The following is a 25,426-nucleotide window of genomic DNA, read 5'->3' on the forward strand; positions in this document are numbered from 1 at the left end:
TGTTGATGTAGAAGAGACATGAAGAAGAGGGGACACATGTTGATGTAGAAGAGACATGAAGAAGAGGGGACACATGTTGATGTAGAAGAGACATGAAGGAGAGGGGACACATGTTGATGTAGAAGAGACATGAAGAAGAGGGGACACATGTTGATGTAGAAGAGACATGAAGAAGAGGGGACACATGCTGATGTAGAAGAGACATGAAGAAGTGGATTTTGCACAATAGGTGACCTTTAAACCTCATCTTGTTCATGGGGTTTTGGACACTGTTTCCCTTATTAGCATCATCATGGATTTTGCATAATAGGTGACCTTTAAATAAGACTATAGAGGTGAGGACTATCAGGAGAATTTCTTTGGAAGGTTTCCATCGTTTGAGCTTGTGCTTTTTGGGCAGAAGATGTTCTGCCAACTGAGCAACACACAGCCCAAATGAGTTTAGTGTAATGAGATTTAATTGTGTTTTTAAAACAGAAGCTCTGTTTGCTATTAATTATTGAAGAAATGAAGCCGTCACGGTTGTGACCAACAACATCATCATGTTTTATCTTATTAGCTCTAAATGATCTCAATGTTTGCATTTGCTTCACACACTAGATTAAACATATTGGCACATTTTCAAGTTTGTGCTTGTTTTGGATCAGAATGTACTCTGTTGGGAACAGACTTATGTGTATTGGTTTAATGAAAACACTTAGTTTAAAGTAATATTGCCAATATGTGTTCTTCTAAATCCACCAAATGCTTTAAGCCAAGTTAAAAAGAAATCATATTTGAATAATTAAATAATAATAATAATAATGAAAGAAGCAGACGAAGAAGAAGATTTTGAAATTCAGTAGTTTCATTTTTATCTTTTTAAGTAACCAATCTATTATTGATCCTCTCCAGGTGATAATCAACAAGCCCCGGTCTACTGTAACTCACAGTTTACAGTTAAATATATATTGGTACTGCTCCTCTGGGAAACATTATTAATTCATAATTGAAATTCTGCCACTTCTACCTCTGCCAGGTGCCAACAAGATGCTGATTGGACAACACTTTGGAAGCAACCTCTTTTCGGCCAAAACCCAAGCGAGATGATGTTTTCTTTATTAACCATTTGCACGGCTCCATGCTTGAGATGGATACTTTCCCCAACACACCGTCTGTCAACCAATGTATCAATAGATTGTTCAAGCGTGGAGCTGAAAGTATTTAAATGTTCATCTCTATGCATGTTCAGAGGCCAACTGAGACCCATCAGAAACGCTGTGATCAATATCGTGCATGTGTCTCCAAGGAGACGTAAAGCTGATCATTCTGGATGAGGCGCAGCTTCGTGTGTGTGTGTGTGTGTGTGTGTGTGTGTGTGTGTGTGTGTGTGTGTGTGTGTGTGTGTGTGTGTGTGTGTGTGTGTGTGTGTGTGTGTGTGTGTGTGTGTGTGTGTGTGTGTGTGTGTGTGTGTGTGTGTGTGTGTGTGTGTGTGTGTGTGTGTGTGTGTGTGTGTGTGTGTGTGTGTGTGTGTGTGTGTGTGTGTGTGTGTGTGTGTATATATATAGAGTAGATCTATGTATGTATGTTATATATCCATAAACCCATCTAACCACCCATACTACTGTAATAGGAAAAGTAATGTCCATTCCCTGAAAGGATAATAGCGTGGGCTGCAAGGTAAACTGACACCATGAGAAACACAAGCACGGAGTTAGAATGAATGAAGAATAACTACACTTGAAATAAATAACAATATGTATCAGTAAAGGTTAAACATTACATCTCAGAAGTATGAGAATGAGAATGGATTTATTCACATGCTAAATTAAATGAATATAAAGTAGTTGAATGTTTGAAACTGTCTTCTATTATACATGTATTTTTCCTGTAATCTAGGTATTTATAAATATGTTGTAAATGTATCAACCATACATAAATTCAGTAGCTATACATAACGTAGAGAATAGTGCAAACACAAAATACATTTGTTATGTAAATGCACATTTTGAAAAATAGAAAAATCCTTTTTTAGATAGACACACCTTGAAAATCATTGTTTTTGCACTTTAATTTAAGTGACCTTGAGCCTCTTTATTTCATCCCTTTGATTTAAAAAATCTCATGAATCCATCCATCCATCTTCTCCCGCTTACCCGTGGTCGGGTCTCGGGGTAGCAGTTCCAGCAGAGAGCCCCAAACGTTCCTTTCCCCGGCCACATCAACCAGCTCTGACTGGGGGGTCCCAAGGCGCTCCCAGGCCGGCGAAGAGATATAATCCCTCCACCTGGTCCTAGGTCTACCCCTCGGTCTCTTCCCAGCTGGACGTGCCTGGAACACCTCTCTAGGTGGAGTTTCTCAGGCTCCGTCAGCAACTTCGTGTGCGGTGGCAAAATCTTTGGCATGCCAAAAAATTCCCGAAGGACCTTGCGAAGGTTCATTTTCGTGTTGAATTTGTGTGTACATTTTGCCCTTCGTAAGGCCATCGTGAGGGCATCTTGTTATCATCGGTTCCATCGGGCATTCACCCCGATCCGAGTGAGGGCGAATGCCCGATGGCACCGATGATAACACGAAGATGACACGATTTGACAAGATGCCCTCACGAGTGCCTTACGAAGTTGCTGCTCACGAAGTTGCTGCCGGAGCCTGAGAAACTCCTCCGGCGGTCATACGATGGCTTAAGATGCCCTCACGAATGGCCCGATGTTACTACGATCAGAGCCGAATTTGAGCATTTCCTTTATCGTGTGTCCATCGAGTGTCAATTCCGGGACAGTTTGACAGGGGCTTAAGGGAGACGCCAGCCACCCAGCGGAGAAAACCCATCTCGGCCGCTTGTATCCGCGATCTCGTTCTTTCGGTCATGACCCATCCTTCATGCCCATAGGTGAGGGTAGGAACGAAAACGGCCCGGTAGACAGAGAGCTTTGCCTTCTGGCTCAGCTCTCTTTTCGTCACAACGGTGCGGTAAAGCGACTGCGGTACCGCTCCCGCTGCTCCGATTCTCCGACCCATCTCACGCTCCATTGTTCCCTCACTCGAGAACAAGACCCCGAGATACTTGAACTCCTTCACTTGGGGCAAGGACTCATTCCCTACATGAATGCAGATGGCCTTAAATGTTGTTGCCTTTGGACTTGTTTCCCTTTAACACACTCATTTGAATAAGGAGGGACGATCAAATACAGTAAGAATCTTAAAACAAGCCAAACATCTTTTTCTGTTTACTTCCGCCAGTCTAAACAAAAGTGGCACTCTCACTGCGACGGTCGCCCAGGGGATCTGCCTTGTATTTTATGCATTCACATAAACCTGTTGCTGCTCCTTTACAGATCCCTTTTACATAATACATGAGCAGCGTAGCAGAGGGAATAACACTAACCCTAACAACACAACCAGCAACATTCATCATCAACAACAGCATCAACATGTATGATGATTGATGAATATGCCAAGAGGAAATAAAAACGAGCCAATCAGACATATGAAGAATGATCAAGAGAGAATAACCTTGGTACCAGATAAACATGATGTTTTCGAAGCAAAGATATTCTTGCCACCGCTCAGATTTATAATGTAGACTACATGATTGTGAGCACTGATTTTTTATATTTATGACCCACGTTTAGGTAATACATTTGAATACAGCAACTATATTTTCAAGAGAAATGTGAGAGCTTTCTAATGGGGTTAAAATGAAGAAGGGTTTTGTTGGTTGTTGTTTTTTTCCCCCTCACAAATATACAGAACAAATCCAAAACATAAATCTCTGGGGTCCCAACGATAGACCTTATATAGGAAGTGGACATAGTCACATAGTCACAGTGACGTCATCCATTGGTCCATCTACAGTACGTATTTGAGGGGCTAGTTTGTCATTTTGGTTGTTGCCATAAACATCTTGGTATTTGCAACCAGAAACAAAATGACACGGTGGAGCAAAGTTCAACCAAACAATGAAGAAGACATTTTAAGGCGACCAACCATTATCTTACTAGAACTGAAAGGAGTACAGTCTTAACCCTCCTATTGTCTTCGTGTTCCCCCCCTTACTTCTGTGTTCGCGGTCAAATTTGACCGGTCCTGTTTTAACTGCTATTACATTAACATAAAAACCATTAATCATCACCAAATTTAATTTAACATCCTTTCAAACTGTAAATATTGTATCAGACTGCTGGTACACATGAACAACAGCAGTAAATATACAAAGAACAGACACTGAACATGTATTGCGTGTGCCAGGTGTGATTCACATGGGGGGATTGGGCACATAAGGGGGGGGGGGGACAGAGCGTGTGTGTGTGTGTGTGTGTGTGTGTGTGCTTGTGTGTGTGTGTGCTTGTGTGTGTGTGTGTGTGTGTGTGTGTGTGTGTGTGTGTGTGTGTGTGTGTGTGTGTGTGTGTGTGTGTGTGTGTGTGTGTGTGTGTGTGTGTGTGTGTGTGTGTGTGTGTGTGTGTGTGTGTGTGTGTGTGTGTGTGTGTGTGTGTGTGTGTGTGTGTGTGTGTGTGTGTGATTCACATGGGGGGATTGGGCACATAAGGGGGGGGGGACAGAGCGTGTGTGTGTGTGTGTGTGTTTTATCTGGTTCCGGATGGTTAATAATTCCTTTTCTTTATGGCGGTCACACCATGGGTGTTACAAAGTTGACTAAATCATCCAAAATCCAATGAAAGTGGTGATCAGCGATTGTATATGTTCAAATGTCTACTGTGAAGGATATCATAAGGCCTTAATGCAATCGAATGTAAAACAAAAAAGTGTGATTGATGAAAGTAGTAAATCGGTCAGATTTGACCCGAAGACAAGAGGAGGGTTAAGAAGAAAACACGGTGAGCATCAAAACTACAACACAACCAATCACGAGGTAGTTCCACTTTAAATCAAACCCTGCTTTGACGTCTATTTTACTATACATAGGACCATAATATAGGAAGTGATCATCATACTGTATTGAAGAAGACCTAAACTAGCAATTGAGAACGTAACATTTTCAGGAAAATCATAACTAAGGCAATACAATACAAATCATGTTCTTATAGAATCTAGTGTTAAAAGTAAACTATATAACCATACTTGTTTTTGCAACTAGTGGAGTTGCCCCATGCTGGATATTACAGAGAATGCCGGTTTAACGCACTTTGGCATTGGCATAGGAACCAGAACAGCAAACAGGTGTATTTTTGTCGAGGGCTACCTGCCAATTGTCCGATGCAGAGCGAAAAATTAGAGGTTGAAGAATGGCCCCAACGATGAGAGGCTGTTTAAATGAGAGATAACGTTACAAAAAATACTCTTTCCCAACCAACTGAACACACACTGTATGCTAAGTATCACCAGCATGGAGCCATGTAGAGTATATTCCTTCAAAGATACACATGTTTACATTCAGCATGTTCACTACCTAGAGAGTCAGAACAGTCTCGGGATGTAAAAACAGATTTGAAACACGCGCTGGTCTGTTTTGTTGCCGGGGCTCGGGTGGCTATTTCTGGCCAGGCTCCTATGATTCATCAGTGGCTGTTTGGAGGCCTGACGTGTCAAGATGTGTCATTCCACTAATTGTCGCTCTGACTTATCCTAAGCCCCTCTTCAGCCCCTGAGCTCTCTTCTGACCCGAGATAATTCTGGTAAAAAAACTAAGCAGACAGGTTTCGTACACCTCAGGAAAGGAAAATCGGGTTTGGCTCTCCGGAGGTTTAGCGCACAGCTGGACTACAAATATTTTCTGAACATGAAAACAGGTTTCTTGAACTTGCAAGTCGGTTTTTGGATCAATGATAGACTAAAACATTTGTGCTAGTAAATAATTCAGCATTACGCCACAGGGTTTATTCTCAATCTTTTGAAGGTTGAACTTCCCTCCTCTGCACCTGGCATGCATTCAGGTGATATTTTTTTCAAAATATTTTTGGGAAATCGTTGGCAGAAAAACACTTAAAGTCTTTATGTTTGTTTTGAAACACACACCATCATATTGATCCTTGACTCATGATTGCATAGTATAAGTAAGGCATAGTGAACCATGAGGTGATTTAGATTTAACAAACACATTCGCGTTATGGTGAGTTTGTTATGACTTTTACTCTAAACAAGTGTGTAATATTCATATTTGAAAATCCTACTTTTGTCTCCTGCACTTATATAGCCTTTCTTACCGGGATCTTTTTGAATATTTTTAGTTTTAAAAAGGAAATCTGTGTTGGTTTAAAAGTTGTTACATCTGAGTCACCCTCAGTTATTACCGCGCTCTAATAAGATATCAGGAAGAAGGTTTCTTTCGGCGTTGAGTTTCACTTCTGCCTTGTCTTATTGGCAAAGCTGGATTGGTCTGAATGCTACCTGAAAATAACACAACAAGACAAAGGCCTGAAAAAGTATTGTATTGCCTAACCATTCTTTTGCGGTCAATATTTGTGTTTACAGTTAATATTAAAAAAGTAGAATACCCAAGGTTATCCATTTTTGTAACTTATCTATCAGGGAACACAATGCAGTAGTCAATGCGAGATGAAAATAAAAGCATGTATAATCATTTCTAGGTCGGGTGTTGAAACTACAGACCTCAGTTTACTAATGTTTCGTAGGGGAAAGAAGCAAGATCTCGTCAGTTGCTTACATGGGTATCAAACGACGCGGATTGGTCAAATATTACCCCTAAGTTACGTAGTTTGGAGTTGGCAGCAGAGGAATATGGTCCAATACTTTTCAAAATCATTTGTCAAAGTGTGTGTGACGTTCAATATAAAGAGTTGTTTCCTACTTATACAGTGCTGACACTGGGTCACATGACATGGAAGGTATTGATAAGACAAGAGCTTTTACATAAATAAATATGACCTGCACTTTAACATGTGAAGAGTGCATTTATATATTTTATATGATGTGGAAAAGCCTCAAGTTCTATTGCACACTTTATGTTTTATAGGAGCTTATATGTCCTGATTTTAGTTCACTCCTCTAATGCATATTTTTTCTCGCTTCATCTCTGCTGCTGCAAGATCAATGAAGTCCATCTTATCTCGTCTTATCTTAAAACCTACTCTTCAAAACAAGTAGCAACTACAGCCATCAAATGGATATAAAAGTGCACCATGTACCATTGATGTATGGGGGAGAGAAAATACAGTCTAGTGGAATAAAAATCGGTCTACTCTGAGAACCACACTGTACTGCAGCTCTTGCATAATTATACCTCGTCCTCCAGCAGATGTCTACTGGGAGTGAGCATGATTATTAACTCTGTCTCAAAGCTTAAATATGCAGGTCTGTGCTGTCATCAAACTTTTCCTCAACTTCTGCACCACTGGCAGCCCTGATATGATTTATGAAACTAAATGTACTGGACAACAGTGATCAACAATGCCTGGCTCGCTTTGTGTGCCGCCCGTACCGAAAATAAATGTTCACCTCAACAATGTCACACTGCTACTTGCTATAATGAAATCATTTTTCATGCACATTTACATCCCAATATTATTCAGGAGGCTCAACATTTCCATTTGGGGCATGAAAACACCAATTCCCCATCTGGTATATAAGCCCCCATCGTGATTATTTGCTGGGATAGGCTCATATTACCCAGGGTATCCTATTTAATGTATTTTTTTGTGGTCACACTGAGTTTCCTTTTCATAATAATGTCCAAAGTATTCGGCTTAATTATGTATGCTGGGGCATTTGTGATTAGGATATGAATATGCATATAAACAGCTTAGCCCAAATATGACCTCAACTGAAGCATGAGCTGGTATCCACAGTATCCTCTCTGTGAGACTGTGCTCAATGGTGCAATGTCATTTTAACTGAAATGTTTTAATAAGCTCATCTTAATAGGCCCACCATGATACTTGTGATTAGAAACAGACGCTGACATTTTTCACACTGCATATTTCTTCAACGATTAGCGTCTCAGTTTCGATGCTCACAGTTCATATTAGTATTTGTTCCTATACTCCTGTGACATGTCTACATTCTTTAATGTTCAAAAAGCTCTTTATTTTGCAGCACCTCTTTTCACCCTCTGTCTGAAACCAGAGCCCAGTCTGCTCTGATTGGTTAGCTGGCTGGCTCTGTTGGGATTGGTCAAGATGTCCCGCCCCTTAGCCTATCACTTACAATATGTTGGAGCGCTAGCCAATAGAAGTGCGAGTGTTACGTATGATAACACTATGTTACAGAAGTAAACAAAGGAGTTGAATGGAGACGTTTCAGGCATCTTATATTTTCTTATTCTATATTAAAAGTATGCTTCAAGCTCAAATAAATAAGCACAGGCTCTTGGAGAGGTTTAAGGGGTCCCTGCCAAAATGAAGGTTGGTTCGATATTACTCTCCCTGTTATCTCCTTTCCGACAATACAGAAAGGCAACAAAGCCTTTAAAAGGCTCTGCGGGATGAAACCTCTATTAAGTCCTCCAGACCTCCATTAGGTCTGGATTGATTTTTACAAAAAAGTTTGGGCAGCTATCTTCTAACTTTATATTCCCCCAAACCCTGAGCATCCTAAAACATCAGGGTTTATACACGTATTTATTTTTAATCTCCTCCCAGAGGAGGGCTTTTCTGCACCAGAAATTAGTCCCACTAAAATCTTATCCGCGCCCCTGGGTTTGAGGGGTCTTATCTTCGGTTGTATTTTTAAATAGGATGTACTTTGTCTTGCGTTGACAGGTGAATCCAGGGATGTGACCGCTCGCGCCACGCACGCACCGCTGGAGCACCGCCCTCCTGTCCGCGTGCTGCCGGGAGGAACAGAGGCTAGAGCACACCGGAGAGGAGCACCAGCACTCACAGCACCGTGGGGATGTGACAGCGATCGCCACAGTTGCGTATGCCCGGTGAAAACCTCCAAGTTTGTCTTCTGTGAGGAGGAGACAAAGGAGACATTTGAGCGAAAGAGAGAGAGAGAGAGAGAGAGAGAGAAGAAATAAATTGCGCGGAGGAGTCAGCCGCTGCAGAGATTTCCAGCGGTGCCTTCTCTGTTTGCTCGTGGACTCGCTGGAGATCGGAGCCCGTGAACCGAGCCAATCAAACATTTAGGAGACAAGAGAGAGGAAGAGGGAGGAAAAGAAACACCCACTTCTTCAGACTCCCAAAACATCTGCATTTGGAGCCCTGCAGATTTAGAGGTGAGTGCCGCTGTGATCACTCTGAGGTGTTGTGTGCTGTGACAGTGAGTTGAGGTGATGGTAGCTGAAGGACTCCCAGGTAAACACACGTGGTTGGACTGATAAGTGTGTATCGGTGTGTGTTCTGGTTCTTATCGTCCCTGCAGCGTGTCACCAACATGCAGCCCGGGTCACAACTTTACTGCCTCCTCAGCTCGGCATGTGGGGCTGTGTGTCTGATAACATCGGGAATGCAATAAGTCAAACCCAGAGAGCATGCAACCAATTCCTACCCAACCCAGGGAGCAGGAAGAATCAGAGTCCAGATCTTTAGCTGTGTCTTAAAAGCACATTAAAGCTCCACTGGAGACATAAACAACAGGAGGCTTTGTTTATCTAAATGAAATCTTCGCCTAATGGATTTCTGCAAAAAACATACAGGTGCCAGGAGGTCAAACTACACCACTGTGTGTGTTATAAGCAGGGTTGGGAGGGTTGATTTAATAATTTTTACAATGATTTATTACCTAAAACATGTAATCAGTAACCTAATCTAACATCATTAAAAACCTGATTACTTTGTCACTTATGGAATACCTCAATATCAAATGCAATACAAATACACAATATAAAATAAATATCAATAGCATTACGAAAGACAACAGAACAATGTAACCTTAAAAAAGTAGAACTTAAAACATTTCTCGCTTTTCAGTGTTTGCAGAGAAAATAAATTCTATAAGCATAATCATTCAATCGTCAATAGACCAACAATGAAAGTGCACAATGCAGGAACACATAGTTTACAACGCATAAATAAAGTGTGTAGCCTACGCTTTGCAATATACCATTGTTGATTTAAAAAAGGTATTGTAGCATTGAAAGCCTACTAGTTATCCACAATTTTCAAAATAAACCAGTAATCTGATTACGTAATCCCGTTACATGACAACATGACATTTTTATATTTGGCAAACATTGTTGAACACTGTAAATGTGAAGTTATGCCGTTTTTTGTTTTGGGTAATTATGAATGAAGTACCTTTATTTTGTTTGGACTGTTGGTTCGTCAAACTATTTGGCATTTTAGACTCAACCTCTTAATACTGTAAGTAAATGTTTAACTAAAGGAACATTCAATTCAGAAAGAAACCAAATATGAATTAGCAACTGCGCTTAAAACTAAAACAGACAGACCTGAAATAACTTAATGGTTAAAGTGTAAACAGCTTCTTTACAAACTTTGATATCCATAATGCAATGATTTTCACCTTATGAACGCTGGCTTTAAACTGTATACCGAAGGCACGCATTGTCCTCAATGTCGGCAAAGAATTGCATCATCTGCGGGTCGGCTGACGTCCCGCGGTGCGATGACAGCTCCATGCCTCATCCGACAGGCCTGTAGCTAAACAGCAGCTCATTACAAGTACAGCGGCTCGGCTTTCCTCTGGCAGGAGGCTGCCGGCTCATTAGGGGTCACCGAGGGGCGAGTCTCCCTCTCCGAGCCGCGGCTTGTTATAGCAGAGCTCTGTGAAACCACTGTTAATTGGATAGAATTCATTTCCACTGACAGATTGGAGAGCTACACAAGTCAGTAAAAGTATCTGCACTGTGGAAAACTCACAGTTGGACTGATTATTTTGTGTATAATAGCCGTGAGGCAGCAGAGATTACACTGCCACTCCACAAAGGAATGTTTGATCCCTACACTAGAAAATAGTTCACTGTGTCAATGATTTTGTATTCTTCCTGGCTGCAGGCTCCCCCTGATCCTCCGTGTTTGTCTTAAAGAGATTTGTGGAGTATTACATTCTCGGCTTATCCAAAAATGAGCAAAGAGATGAAGACAGCTATAGCAACACCGATCTGTCACTCAAAGTGGCAACTCCTTCACTATTCCCAACTTTAAGCCTTGATATCATTTAAACAGGCGAGCTATATACAAAGTACAGTTGTCATGAAGAAAGGAAATAACTAGAGAGATCAAAACGTGTTTCTTATAACAGGCTGTAATCTGTTTATTTCTAATGTGAAGTTGAGCATTTTGATATGGGGGACTTTGAACCAGGTGTGACCTTGGTGGAAATGCACATTTTTGTACTCCCGCTTTGGCTTCATTCTTTCAACACCTGAGTTGGGGCTTGAATGCGATTTTTATAGAGAACAATAAGGCTGCTGATGTTTGGTTAAAAGTCTGTTTAAGTGCAGTATTTAGAAACGTGACCAGCACGGAATATAGTTTGGATAGTCTTAGAGAAAAAGCTAGATTTACATCAAATAGACCACAGTTCTTATAAATATGTCAGATGAATAACTTCCTAAATTGGTTGGGTTTCAAAATGTCCAACATTTCAATTTATTAACGGCAATATTTATGCTGATAGTTGGGCATTTTAATATAGGGGGCTGTGGCGATTGATCCAGATGTGGCCTTGAGGGAAATGCATTCTTTCATCTGTGAGCTACGATAAAGACATGGTCCCTAAGTGGCTTCCCATCCACAATGAAGTTAAATTCAATCTTATGTTGGTGTGAAGTTTCTGCCTTGTTCTGCATGAGAACAAACAAAAACTACTCTGGCTATTTGGAATAATGTATATTTAAGACATTAAAGCTTTGATGTACATTTACATATATTCAAATTGACCATTAAAGGGGGTTTCATCCCTCACAATTATTATATTATTATATGAAGGGGTCATGCTGTGCTGTGGCAATAATGAACCCAGTGTGCTGCTGCTTTTACTGTAAAAGCCAATGTACATTATTTCTCCCAGCGAACTCCACTCAGGTATTCCAGACAGCCACTCACTTGATTCTTCCGTGAAAGGTTAGACAAATGCCACAAATAATTGTCTGCCTGCCTCTTGACCGCGCTTTTGCCCCCAGAGTGTTACGGGGGTTGATTATCCGAGGTGGTGCGGGTCATGAATGTCTGCAGCTGGAATCTATTGGGCAGCCATCGAGCTTCGCTGTGACAGGGAGGAAGCGAGGCGTACGCGATCAGAGAATGAAGGTTGCTTCAGTGATATTGGATCTGTTCTCCGGTGTGTGAGGAGAAATCTTAACGCCAGCGCTGACTGAATGACTGCGCGTATGACTGACTTCCTGCCCGGCTGAACATTGAAAGAATGGACCGTACTTACAGCATGCTTAGCGCCGATGCCAAGATTATGAGAGGAAGGAGTTGAAACACTCAGGCATGAATCCAGACTGTATATTCATACACTCGGAGATGCATTGATGTTGCCGTCAAGTGCTTAGCTGGTTCAGTGAGCAGCGTGCAAAGAGTGAATATCATGTTTATTAAGAGACGGGAAGAGGAGGGGTCTCAGGCTTCGGGTATAATATTCACTCCCATATGCTCAACATAATGTTTGCTGCTACTTCAGGAAGAGTGAGTCAGTCGTAGACAGGGACGAGTTCACCTTCAATCCCAGCATCTGTTGGTGAAGTTTTTGACGTTCAATTGAAAAAAGTTTTCTTATATAAGTTGGTTTCTGAGGATTCAACATAACCTCTTCATTTGGTATTTCAGTATGAAGGAAAATGAAGTCCGCCAGATGTCCATTTTTTTCAAATTCTTCTCCATTTTCGCTACAATTGAAGGTGCATTACTATGAGTTTCATAACTGTGTGTGCAAGAGTCTTACTCAGATACCTCATTCACACCAACGCAACTCCGGTTCAAGTTCCGTGCTAGAGCTTTTCAGGTTCCGAACCGGTTCTTCGGTTTAGCTCCGACTCTTTTCACACTGCCCAGAGTCCGACTGGTGCTGCGTCATTGCGTCATCGTTTGTGTCATGACGTAACCGTTTGCGTGCCTGCTTCATAAAGCCAAACCGCGCGGAAACCCCTCACAGCTCACACCAAGAACAACAACAATGGCCGATTGTGCTCCAGCTTCCTCTGTACCTCTTCAGAAGACCAGATTCCCAGTAGGTAGCTGGTCTCTTCAGTGGACCACTGCTGCTTGTTAAGTTTCTCCATCGTTGTGTACAAACTGGATAAAACGCCGGCTTTTTGTTGTTGTTCAGGAGTTGATCCCGCCCCTGCCCCCGCCTCGACGTAAGCGTGACGTATGCGGTGCTTTTGCTCTGGCCGGACAATTTTTTGGTGCTTGAAATGAACCGGATTCCGGAGCTAAGAGGCTACTCCGCTGCGGTGTGAACAGGAAAACCCGGTGCTTTTGAAGCTCCAGCTCCGAACCGGCCCTGAAACACCGTTGGTGTGAATGAGGTATGAGAGACTAGGGTTTCTTGCTGTTTGTTATGTATAAAATGTAACCCTCTTTGTACCAAATGTATTTGGTCACCCTAACCCTAACCCTAGTAGTGGTAGGTTGAATGTTATATTGAGCCAGGAAGTCAGAAAAAGTCACATCTTGTTATGACATTACAAGATGGTTAATGAAATTAGACACATGTTCTTTCCACTGAGGTTTAATACTTTGTTCAATAGCTTTTTATTTTGCTTTTTATGTATCTTACACTCAACTACTAGTATTTGCTCAACAACTGTTCACAAGCGTGAAACACATCCTGACTGACATTTGCACCCTTAGTTTTATGTAACAGCTGTTCTTGGAAAGAAAAGCTCACGTTGAGAGGTAGATAGAGAAGCCATAATGCCTCTGACTGAGCAGTGCAAAAACAAAACAAACATACTATTGTAACTTATTTCAGCTTCAGTTGTATACTACTGAGAGTTCAATACTGTTGATGCTTTAAATCTATAATAATTTCTTAATACTGTTAACAGTGAAATCCTTACTGACATTTTACTGACTTTTTTTGGTAACAAATCTCTCCTTGGGAAGAAACCCCTTCAGTCTCAGAAGGAGAAAGAGACTTTGTTAAGTCCTGTCTGTCTCACATTGAAAACGTTAACGTTCCCATGTCATGCTTTTCCGGTTATTACCCGTCCCCTTGTGTGTTATGAAGGTTTTTCTGCATGTAAACGGTCTGCAGAGTCACAAGGCCTGTAGGGAGTAAAACTCTAACACAGAGAAGACCTGATGCTGCCCCAGAACGCCTCGTTGGACATTTCTCTTTTTCCATTTGTTTCTTCCTGGTCATAGTGACGTAACGGTCATGGTCATTTCTTTTGCATCGGATCTCGACTTTGAGAGTTTAATACTGTTCCTGAATTTTAAATCTGACCCGTTTCTACAGTTATTTTTTTGCCAAAAGATTACCATGAAGATTTCTAAGTGAGCTGTTTGCAAGTAACATTTATAAATCATCTCTTTTATTAAATTATGTATTATATTTATCTGGTTTGTGATGGACCAGGGTACGCAAAAACTAAAGATGCAGGTGAAGGTTGAACAAAATAAGGATTTTATTTACCCAAAATAAACGTACAGTTTTTAGGATGGGTAACAAGATAAATTGTGTTGAAAAAAGGTGAAAAACAGATACAATCTAGGGTCTAGCATTATATAATAAATAAAGAAAAACTTTACCAAAATGGGTGCCATGCTGCATGTTCTTCTTCCCAAGACGAACTGGCTTACTCTCCATTCTGCAGTAATTTATACCAATGCTGGCCGGTCCATTGTTGAGTGCAGGGGAGAGAAGACTAAAGATGGGAGGCTTAGATGAACCAGCCTTTTTAAACACCCCTCAATGTTTTAGGGGAATGGCACAGTCCAATTAACCAGGCACATCTACATAAGCAGGTGCTGTTCATTAGTGATGGCGAGGTGAAGCCTTATGAAGCTTTGAAGCTTTCCAGCCAATTGGTTCCCAAAAGGGTTCATCAGCCCGGGCATCTCGACCGGCCCACTTCGGTACCACTAGTAAATTGTCAACGGAGGGGGGGTGCTAGTGACTTATCCGACCGGCCCACTTCGTTACGGGCCCATCGGGTTTCGTCCCGAACGTCCCGATGGCCAGTCCGCCACTGGGTTCATCTCATGAGGCTTCATCATGGGCTTCATTTGAACACAAACCTCCCTGTTGGTCAAAGTGTGTAAAACAGGCAGATTTGCCCTTGCAACAGTGTGCTCTATCTCATACCGAGTTCCCAATGAGTAAAGCCTTAGAATAACTCTAAACAACGAACATAAAATCATATGTTCATGTTAACAATATTGTTTTTATTCCAGTTGATTGTGATTGAAAAGCCTAAGGAGGCTGGTAAACATTGCAAAGAGGGATTTGTATTCCTTAATAATATTCGTAAACTTAACCATGTTGTAGCCGGAGAAAGGCTAAACCATATCAAAGAATACATTTATTAACTACATCATCTCATTTAGCTGTAGCTTTTATAAACACAAAAAAAGACTTATTGACCAGTCGTTGAACCAGGGACCCTGCGGTTAAGAGTCAACTGCTTTCCAGCTGAGCCACATCCCACACACTGAACCTACCCGAAAACACTCCATGCTATTTATTCCTGTATTTATTCATTTATTTATTCATGTGTTTATTCCTACATTTATTTATGCTTTTATTTATTTATACTTATGACATGTTCCAACCTCTATATAAGTGAGGGTCTGAGCTCTCTTAATTCCATCGTGTCACCGCCGGGCCCGGGTACAGGAGGGGTAATATCGTTCTTATCATACATCCATGGGTATTATGAGCGTTGTGGTTCAACCGATCCAAAGCACTTCCTGAAGCAGTCACGTGGTGTTGAGGGGCAGCGAGGCTTCGTTTGTCATCTGTTACGTCACTGGCCCAAAACGATACAAGCCTCCACACAAGCTTCACTAAAGACTTCCGGGATTACACGACACACGCTCCGAAGCCTCGGCGCAATACGTAACATCAGTGCTGTCTATTAGCTCAGCTTTTTGCCAGGAGCAAGGTGAGACACTGACAGTAGGATTAACACAACACACTTAACAATCACACATTTTACTCACTCTAGTAAACTAACGTTAAAATCCCTGATGTACTGTACAGAGGACATCCTGGTCTTTCCAGTGATATGTCATTGGTTAAAATTGCATGCTGGGAAGTTCCTCTTTCTTGTCATCCAAAATGGCTGGCATACCAAAAACTAAATGTTATAGAAGCAGGAGAAGAAGTCAAATATTGTTGAATAATTGTAATTCTTACCATGAAAATCATATATGTTCTTGTATGTATGTTCTTGTTCTTGTACTATATAATTTGTTCGAAAGGCAATTAAATAATTCAAGTTTTCAAAGTCTTGTAGTGATCACGTGGTGTCATTAAATAAATTAATTTAAATGGTTTCAAATCAGAATTGTGACTGAGCTTTGGAATTCACGAGTCAGTGCTAATCCATCAAGACGTGTTACTATGATTAACTACAGTCAAATAATTCAAATGTGCTTATTTTAATACAAAAAAAGGTTTTATTTTGTGTGAATAAGGAGTAACACTTATAGTACAGTTGGAATTAAGTTTGCTTAAAAGTTGATAGCCAGATTTGGGTGAAGGGACGGGAAAGATACATCATTGTTCTTATTTCTAATTTCTAATTGCTTGGGAGATTCTGTTGTGTGTCTGAGCGACAGGAGAGACCGGCCTCACAGAGATGTGTAATGGGGGAGGGCGTGTTGATGGACAGAGGGGATACTCAGCTGTAATGCATGGCAGACATGATGAGAGAGGCCGCTGAACTCAATGTGCTGGCATGGCAATTACACACACGCAAACAAAACAACATGTAGGACCACTAACAGCAGCCATGATGCATAAAAAAAGAACACACCCTGCACATGTCCACATTAGTCACACACATTACTGACACTGAGTGACACTTGCAGTCCCCAGGTGCAGCCGCACACATTTAAAATCACACATGACATGACATACATTGGATTTGTTACGTATTCTTTATGTAATTCTGTCATTTGAACATTGTGCAATCGCTGGAAGCTTGCATTGAATGTATGATTAGATATGCGAGTGTGTTGATATATTATAGTTAGAAAAAGTTCCTCTATGGCTGTTTGTGTGTAGAAGTTTGGCATTTAAGAAAGTTTGACTAAAATACAAAATGGAGGAAAGATGGTATGGTTTCTTTGTGGTATCAGTCTTACATGCGTGCATTTTAATTGAAGTAACCACGATTATTGTTGTTATTAATGATGACATATCTTGCTTATTTCATGGTTCATATTAGTATTTTGTGTTGCTTCTGTAACAAGATGTTGTTTTGTCAGAGAGCAGCTTTTAGGTCTTGCTTAAAAGACTCGGCTGTTGTTTTTAGATATTGGGTTGAACCTTGTTTCTTGAGAGACAACAAAAAACGGACAGTAAAAAGTGGCTGCCTGAGGAAGGGCCATAAGAGTCTTGGATATTTTGACTCAATGTAAACACTTCAAAGACGGACTTACATGTGTCAGAGATGATTGCACACAACCTGGAGGTGATTTCAAATAACTCTTTTAACTATAGAGAGCAATTTCACCATTAAAACATGAAGGCCCTGCATGACAAAAAGGAAACTGTAGCTGTTGGAGTAATTTCAATCCTCCTGGGGTTCATTTAAATGCTTTAAAGATTCTCTTTTACCCCCATTTGCGTTTGATTTGGCTTCTCATTTCCTTTGAGCAGGGTTCAAAACCACATTCCCAACATTATTTTTAGAAGAAGTTCTTTGTACCAGTAGCTGAAAGAGAGAACTGTAACTGTCTGTATTTGGGACCCTCATGTTTTAAAGGGTTAATTCAACTGTCTGACAGCAGATTGTAGGCCAGTCGAACAACTTTTCTATCCATCTTGCTTTGTTAGTCATGATTCCCCTGTCTGAAATAATTGCTATTAACGTAATATCCTGATCTTATTATCCTACCATCTAAATATGCCTTTTAAGGCTTAAAAAAGGTGCTTAAACAAACACTGTAACTTGCATTTAGTTAAGGATTAAATTAGAGATGTCCCGATCCGATCACGTGATCGGGGATCGGAGCCGATCACGTGATTTTGAAAAGATCGGAATCGGGACAAAAGAATCGGGGATCGGATTTTTAAAAATGTTTTTAAAATTATTATGTTTTTTTTTTTATTCAATGTTACAAAACAAAAATGCCCATGTTCAAGTCTTAAAGTCATCCTGAGGCCTTAGTTTTGGTTTCAAATTACACAACATCATGTATGTGTTGCTTCTTTGGGGCTTGTTTTCATAGACCTGGTTGCTTATTTCTCTCAAATCTGGCAACAGAGTGGGCGCAGTGTCTAATTGTAGCAGTAAGCTAACGAGTACTGAAAGCTTTATTTTGTTTTGATCCAATGCTGCACAACTGAACTGATCCAATGCTGCTGTGAAAAAAAGAAGCTATATCCATGTTGGATAGAATATCAAATTTAAATAAAAAAATAACCTTAAGGGACAACTTGAATGCTTTTTTTTCTCTTAATGCATTGCATAAAGATCGGATCGGGAAAAATCAGTATCGGCAAATTGTCAAAATGAAATGATCGGAATCGGATCGGGAGCAAAAAAAGGTGATCGGGACATCCCTAGATTAAATCAAATCATCTTAAATAAGGTCATCTTAAATCATTTGGTTGCCCAGGATGAATAAAGCATAAAAAAAAAAATAACATTGTGAAAGTATTAATGTAAGTAATGTAATTGCATTATTTTACGATAAGGACTAGTGCGATATAGAAGTAAAAAAACACACAATATTTGGTAAACTATGTGAATATATGATTCTGAATGAAGTATTGTGCTGAGAGACAATACATTTATTCTAAAGACTTAATAAGAAATACGATTTTTATTAATGAGGTCCTTTTTTCAATGATAGTGACAATGTTTAAATAGTAACCATTCCCTCTAATATCACAACACATGTTCAATTCATTGCAATTATTTCCAAAATGGACAGCCCTTTTTACCACCACTGGTTAAACATACATGTAACAGTTCTTTAACACAATGGTGCATTGAACAAGATATACACTTATGAAACTCAGCGAGCGTCTTCAGAGAGACCGAGAGCTGAGGGCTGTTAGCACCGAGCGATGAAGGAGTTCAAACAGGAACACTGCTGTCCATAACAGGGAAGAGTTGCTATATGGAAACATTAAGTCTGCTTGTGTTTTGAAGTGGAATGATCTTACGCTCTCTGACGTGCGCTTTGCCCGCTTCATCTTCCGTCTCCATGGCCATTCTCCCTCAGCGCCTCTCCCTCCGCTGCTCATTTAGCATAATGTGAGTTTCCGCCCATTAGGACCCAAGATGGGCTGGAGACGGTTTATTTAGTTCAGATGTGGGTTGTTTTTTTGTGGAATACATTCATACATTAAGAGTTAAAAGGGTACGTTTGCCCAAAGTACAAAAAACATGTTTTTCTGCAACTCAGTTTGGGTTTTATTTGCTAAAGTTTTTGAGCTAGTCAATGGAAGTGACATTTCAGATACTTTGAGCTAGACACTATGCAAGCAGTTGAAACTTTTTATTATGCTATTTTTTTTAAAGCTTTGAGGATCATAAACACAATTCCTTTCATCTCAATTGTGTTGATGTGGAGACATTTCAGAGGAGAATACCTCAAAGTCTTGGCACACAAAACAAAATCAATTTCAATTACTTGGTATGTACCACTCAATAAGATGTGTTTTCTCTGCTGATATTATATTATATTAACTCAGCATATCTGATGTTATCATTTCCTTATCCAAGACAAGTCCCAACTTTAAACCAAACTATTTGAAACCTGTTGGGATCATTCTTATGTTAAGTGTCGGGGAGTAACGGAGTACATGTAAAAGGGTTACGTAATCAAAATGAATACATGTAAAAAAACCTCTGGTCCCTTATGGTTACATTAAAAAAAATACGTAACCAGATTACTGTAACGTAAAAATAAAAAAAGTTATTACTAGCAGGAATGCAATGCACTGAAATACAAAAAAACGCTGCGATACTATCCCTTCGTCCAAAGCCTAAATAAGATCTTATAAGTCAGGGGTTGAATAGGTAGCTTTTTAGGGGTCACATGATCAGTCAAATATTCAATTAGTTAATCAACAGCAATTTAAAAGCAATTACCGTAATTTTCGGACTATAAGGCGCACCTGAATATAAGCCGCAGCAGCTAAATTGAATGATGTGTACATATATAAGCCGCTCTGGACTATAAGCCGCAGGTGTTTTAATGTTTAATTACCATATGTAAGGGTTCGTGCACAGAGGGGATTGTCGGGAAAGAGATGGCTGTTTGAGGAAGCTCCCATTTATTAACATTTCAACAAACAAGTTGCATATTTGCATAACGTATTCAAGTGTTACCATTTAGTGCAATAGTAGCTACAGAACATGTGCTGTGTAAACTGTACTGTATCACATAGCGTTTCAGACACGCAAACTTTTCAACTTTCAAACTTAAACGGTGCGCTCCCAGCGCACGTACCGGCAGTGATCTACAACAGTGGTTTTCAACCAGTGGTACGGGGACAAACTGTCTCGCTCTCGTAATGTCTGTCTGTCTTGCTCTCGTTCTGTCTCTCGTACCACTCTCGGTTCCACTTTTACTTTTGCGCGCTACCTGTCTCACTCTTTTCCGGCCTCCAGCTTTTCCTGCTGGAGCCCACCGCTTAAAGGTGGGAGGCGCGGACCGGCCATAGAGCCCACAGAGTTAAAGGTGGTGGACTGTAACCTGTAAAATCCATAGATTTAGGAGGTCCCCTAGTGGCCGTTAGCTGTACAATCCATAGATTAGCCGCACCGTTATATAGGACGCAGGGTCGAAAAATGGGAAAAAAGGCGCGGCTTATAGTCCGAAAATTACGGTAACCTCTCTGACATTTTGTAGACTGAACGATAAAATCATTACTCACTCAAAGAGTCGTCTTGATTTTACTTTTTTTTTTTATCATACCTGATCAAAATGATACATTTGAGAGTGGTGAGGGTCTTCCTGTTGTCTTTAATTATGACGGTAGATATGATAATGGGAGCTAATGGATTGCTAGACTGAAGCTTGCAAAGTGCCAAAGAATCAAAGGAAGACAGACTTATGAAACATGTATCAATGACAGTGAAATAAAAGACCAAAGGCAAGCTGTGTTTGTTTGGAGACTCGGGTGGAGGGGAGGGTTGAGATGGGTTTCATAACCAAGCCACATTGCCATTCCCTTTTTTTTTTAAAAAGGAAAATGCTCACCAGCTGTTGATGAAAGCACGAGGCAGCTTTGATCAGAGAGTGGAGGTGTGCTCAGGTTGACGTTACAGATGTGGACCTGAAGGCGACTGCTTGATTTATTCATCAATTTATATATTTATGAGTTCAATTTGGGTAATGAAGAAAATGGTGATTTTAAACAAAAGAAGTGCACAATTAATATCATTTTCAGTGAAATTAGGAAACTGAACTAGTGAAATGTCCTAATTGCAGTATAATTGCAGCACTTTGTTCTCAAAATTAGCTTTTTTGTCTTTTGTGTGTTTCCTGTGACATGTCTCCATGCTTTAATGTTCAAAAAGCTCTTTATTTTTCTCATACTGCCTGTGCTGCAGCACCTCTTTTCACCCTCTGTCTGAAACCAGAGCCCAGTCTGCTCTGATTGGTTAGCTGGCAGGCTCTGTTGTGATTAGCCAACAACTTAGAGATGTCCCGCCCCTTTACGCAGCGTCCACACGGCGGCGTGCGTTGAAGCTTGCCGGTGGGCGTGTCTGAAACTCGACCAACAACCAATCACATGAATCTCCCGCCCCGGAAACACAAGCACGCAGTTTGATTGGCTAGAGCTTGTACTGGCATATGATTTGATTGGCTGGCGCTTCCGTCGAAGCTTCAAAAGTTGAACATTGCTCAACTTTTGAAGCGAGCAACGAGAGCAAAGCGAAGTGACGGAACCACAATGCAGTGAATGGGCTGAAGCGTGGAAGCTTCAACGCACGCCGCCGTGTGGACGGGCCGTTAGCCTATCACCTGCAATGTGTTGGAGCGCTAGCCAATAGAAGCGCAAGTGTTGCATAGTGATGTCATGTTAGGGAAGTAAACAAAGGAGTCCAATGGAGACGTTGCAGGCATCTTATCTATTCTTATTCATGGGGGGGGAGACAGGGATTTTAGCCTTTGCAGACCATTTACATGCATCAAAACCTTTAGAACACACTACAGGAAGGGGAAAACCCCAAAAAGTTTATATTTGTAATTTTAGAGAAAAGTTGTATTTGTGGCTCATTCTTTTATTCATCAGATCATATGATTTGTATACAAATTGCAGCAGTGTGAGCAGGTGGTAAATGTAGAACAGCAGAGTGCAGAACAAAGCAGTACATCAGACTCTTACAGACTCCAGTAAACAATGAGACCTTCATGAATAATTGCTTCCAATTGTTCCCCCTGATGCAGGCCGCAGGATTAGCAATAAACGTCTGAATATGAGGCTGCCTGCGCTGATATGTACTCCTCCGCAGTCCCTCCGTTTACAGCCCTCTCAGTGCACTTACATGGTGCTCACTGAAAACTCCGATTGACAAAGACTGCAAACTCTAAAAGTCAGCATTTGCACGAAGAGCCTCGGGTAGGACATCCAAATAGCACAGATGATGCACCTGCGACTGAAGGTGTTCATTGTCGTCAATAATTTATCACGGGAACTTCAGGCAACACAGGTGTTCAGATTACTGCTGAGGGGCGGATTTACTGGAGCTCAGTCGCAGAAAACATCTGAAAATAGTTGGGAACTTTTTTCAGAAGTTTGACTAAATGCACGACAGTGACACTTACAGAAAAACAACCATAAAAACACATTTAAATATTAAGTTTAAAACATCACAATGAACATCATAATTACCCATGAGAGACATCGCTGTTGTAATGTTTCCACATAACATTGGTTAAAATAAAATGGTTTAATACTTGAATAAAGATCAGTATAACCCCGAGGATGAGTGCACTTTAGTATTTATAAATTCGACCTCTCCTTCAGATGAGGGAATTGTTTTTATTTTTCATTCAAAAGTAGCTTAGATTCACCATTCCTGTTTAGCATGCATTATAAATCATAGGCAATGTAATCTTCTTTAATCAAACCGTTAATAAAATCCTAATGCAAGCTGCAAAATGTTTGTAAATGTTCCTTACGCGTAGACTATAATTCACATGAAAGTACTTGCATATCTTCATTATGGACCTCATAGATTTGTCTTTGTGAGAAGATGTCAAACTCATAGCTTTTTGAATAAGTAATAAGTCCTTTGTTTTGTCTCATTTATTATAAATAGTGCTTCTTGCCTGCGAAAAGGCTCACTCCGTGCTCTGCGTGTTCGACAGCAGGTTTGAAGTGGAGTAAATGACACGATACGCAACCTGCAGTGACAAGCCTTCCAGAAAACACACTGCTGGCTGTTCACCAACAACTGGACTCTGACATCAACGATTACTTATTTTTACATTTCGGAATTGGCTCTAAATTCTCACAGATTCTTGAAAACAAACCAGATTACATGTGGAATTCTGTAGGAAGTAATTGTACGGATTGGAGAAACTTTCCATACCGCTTTTGGATATTCGCGTAAATTAAAGTTGGCCTAGTGTCGTCACTATATTTGAAATGACTAGGTTAGCTGGCTATATATTTGAAATGACTAGGTTAGCTGGCTATATATTTGAAATGACTAGGTTAGCTGGCTATATATTTGAAATGACTGGCTAGCTTTCAGCAGATAAGATAATATTAGATCAGAGGTACTTTATTGATCCCAATTTGGGAAATGTTTGCATTGCAGCCGCATAAAAAACAAGGCATTGCATAATTGTAAAATTAAAAGAGTAGAAATAAAAAATTCTAAAATGTTTAAACATCTCAAAAACAAGTTGACTTTGAAGATAAACAAATCTAGAAACTATCTGACAAATAAGGGCCAATAAGATCTGTAGTAATATCGGGAAAAGGAACCAAATTCCCCCGTGTGAGATACATCAAATACGTCCTCATTGCACACAAAGAACATTCTATATCTAAAAGGTTGGATTGTCGTTTTCAAGATTGAAACAAATCAGATTTGTTAAGCCTTGTGTGCTCATTCTCAAACCAAAACACAACCATTACCTTTATTAAAGGATACATGGGTTATATTGCTTTTAAACAAGAGCCTCTGGCCAGATGTCTGCTCTATTTAACTAGCTTCTCTTCCCTTCTGTAAACATATGACTTCCCTGTTTTGCAGTAACAGGCCAGGCACCTTGAGACCTGTTGATGTTGTCACATATCCTCGGCCGCTGAGAAGCATCGATACACATCTGGCATTACTTAATATCCTGTTATATTTCTGCCACCTTTATTCCGAGTTAAACACAAATCTAATTCGGCTCAGTTTTCTTCAGGTACACTTCTGCCGTCACCCCTTAAATTGAGCTCATGAATTATTGAAGTCTGTCCCGCTGCTCCGACGCTAACCTGTAATTAGTTTTGCCCAAGACTCCTCATCATGAGCTGCAGGATGTGGGGGTCTCGGGAAGCGAATACATTGTTCCTTTAAGACTGAATAAAAACCTGGAGAAAGTGGAAGAGCGCAGGGTGGAAAGAACCAATGAGAAGGCAGGGTTTGCAGAAACTGTTAGTGGCACCTTGGCGAGGAGAGTTGTGCTTTGGGGGGAAAGGGGGGGAGGTTTTGTGGGATTGCGAGGAGTTGAAGGGGGGAGAGTCTCTTGAGAGAGTCGAATAGGAGAGTGAAGAGAGAGGGAAAGAACATCCATGCGCGGCAGTGGGAAGACACAAAACAAATCGCCTGGCTACTCACTGCCTTTACAATGAGTGTTTATCCCACTTGTCTGAGAGCCGATTGTCTGCTCGCGCATAAGTCATGGAGATCATTTAGACCGGTGGCGAGCGCAGAGCACCAGCAGAGCTCCCTCTCCCTGTGAGAAGGACCGCGCGCAGAGATGCGTTCACATGCTTTAGACAGGTGAGTGCTGTTTTTTCTCATGACGGTGCTTCTTCTTCGAAAGCTTTCCTCTCAGGATGCTGCTCAGCGTTTATCTCCAAGCTGAGGAATCTCCCTCCAGCTTCCATCTCTCACGCTTCTCTCATCCTCATCAAATTAAAATCCCCTTTTGTTCGCTTTGCAAGCCGTGTTTTTATTCCGTTCCTCCGTCTTTCTTTCCTCATTGTTGACACTGTCATTGAGACATGTCATGACATCTTATCGAGACAAGAAATAACATATTCAGGCTTGCAGAAATTCCCCTGCAGAGTGCAATGTTTACCTCTCCGACTTCCACAGAGTCTCGTATTTATGCGTCTCATAATAACTCTCAGATTAAATTATTTTTCACTTGGCTCGAAGCATAAATTGTCTACAGTTTGTGGCGTCCTCACATCATGACGAATCCTTACCTGCACTCCCACTTAGCTGTGAGAACTTCATTTCACTTTTCAG

At 40.8% G+C, this 25,426-nt stretch overlaps 1 protein-coding gene across 10 annotated transcripts in view; it reads left to right on the forward strand.

The window, feature by feature from the left end:
- The window catches only part of LOC307040856 (alpha-1,3-mannosyl-glycoprotein 4-beta-N-acetylglucosaminyltransferase C-like), a 177,740-nt gene that overhangs the window by 20,038 nt on the left and 132,276 nt on the right, over nt 1-25,426 (forward strand). For 4 of the 10 annotated variants that reach the window (XM_079684026.1, XM_079684027.1, XM_079684031.1 and 1 more), the window contains exon 3: nt 8,655-9,112. The exons of 2 other annotated variants lie outside the window; for them this stretch is intronic. The gene's annotated coding sequence lies outside the window, so the exon portion shown is untranslated. Of the gene's footprint in view, nt 1-8,654; nt 9,113-24,665; nt 24,953-25,426 lie in introns of those variants that run through there. 4 more of the 10 variants (XM_079684035.1, XM_079684030.1, XM_079684025.1 and 1 more) reach the window with 1 other exon arrangement.

This window comes from Notothenia rossii (genome assembly GCF_949606895.1).
Source record: "Notothenia rossii genome assembly, chromosome: 5".
Classification (NCBI taxonomy): Eukaryota; Metazoa; Chordata; class Actinopteri; order Perciformes; family Nototheniidae; genus Notothenia; species Notothenia rossii.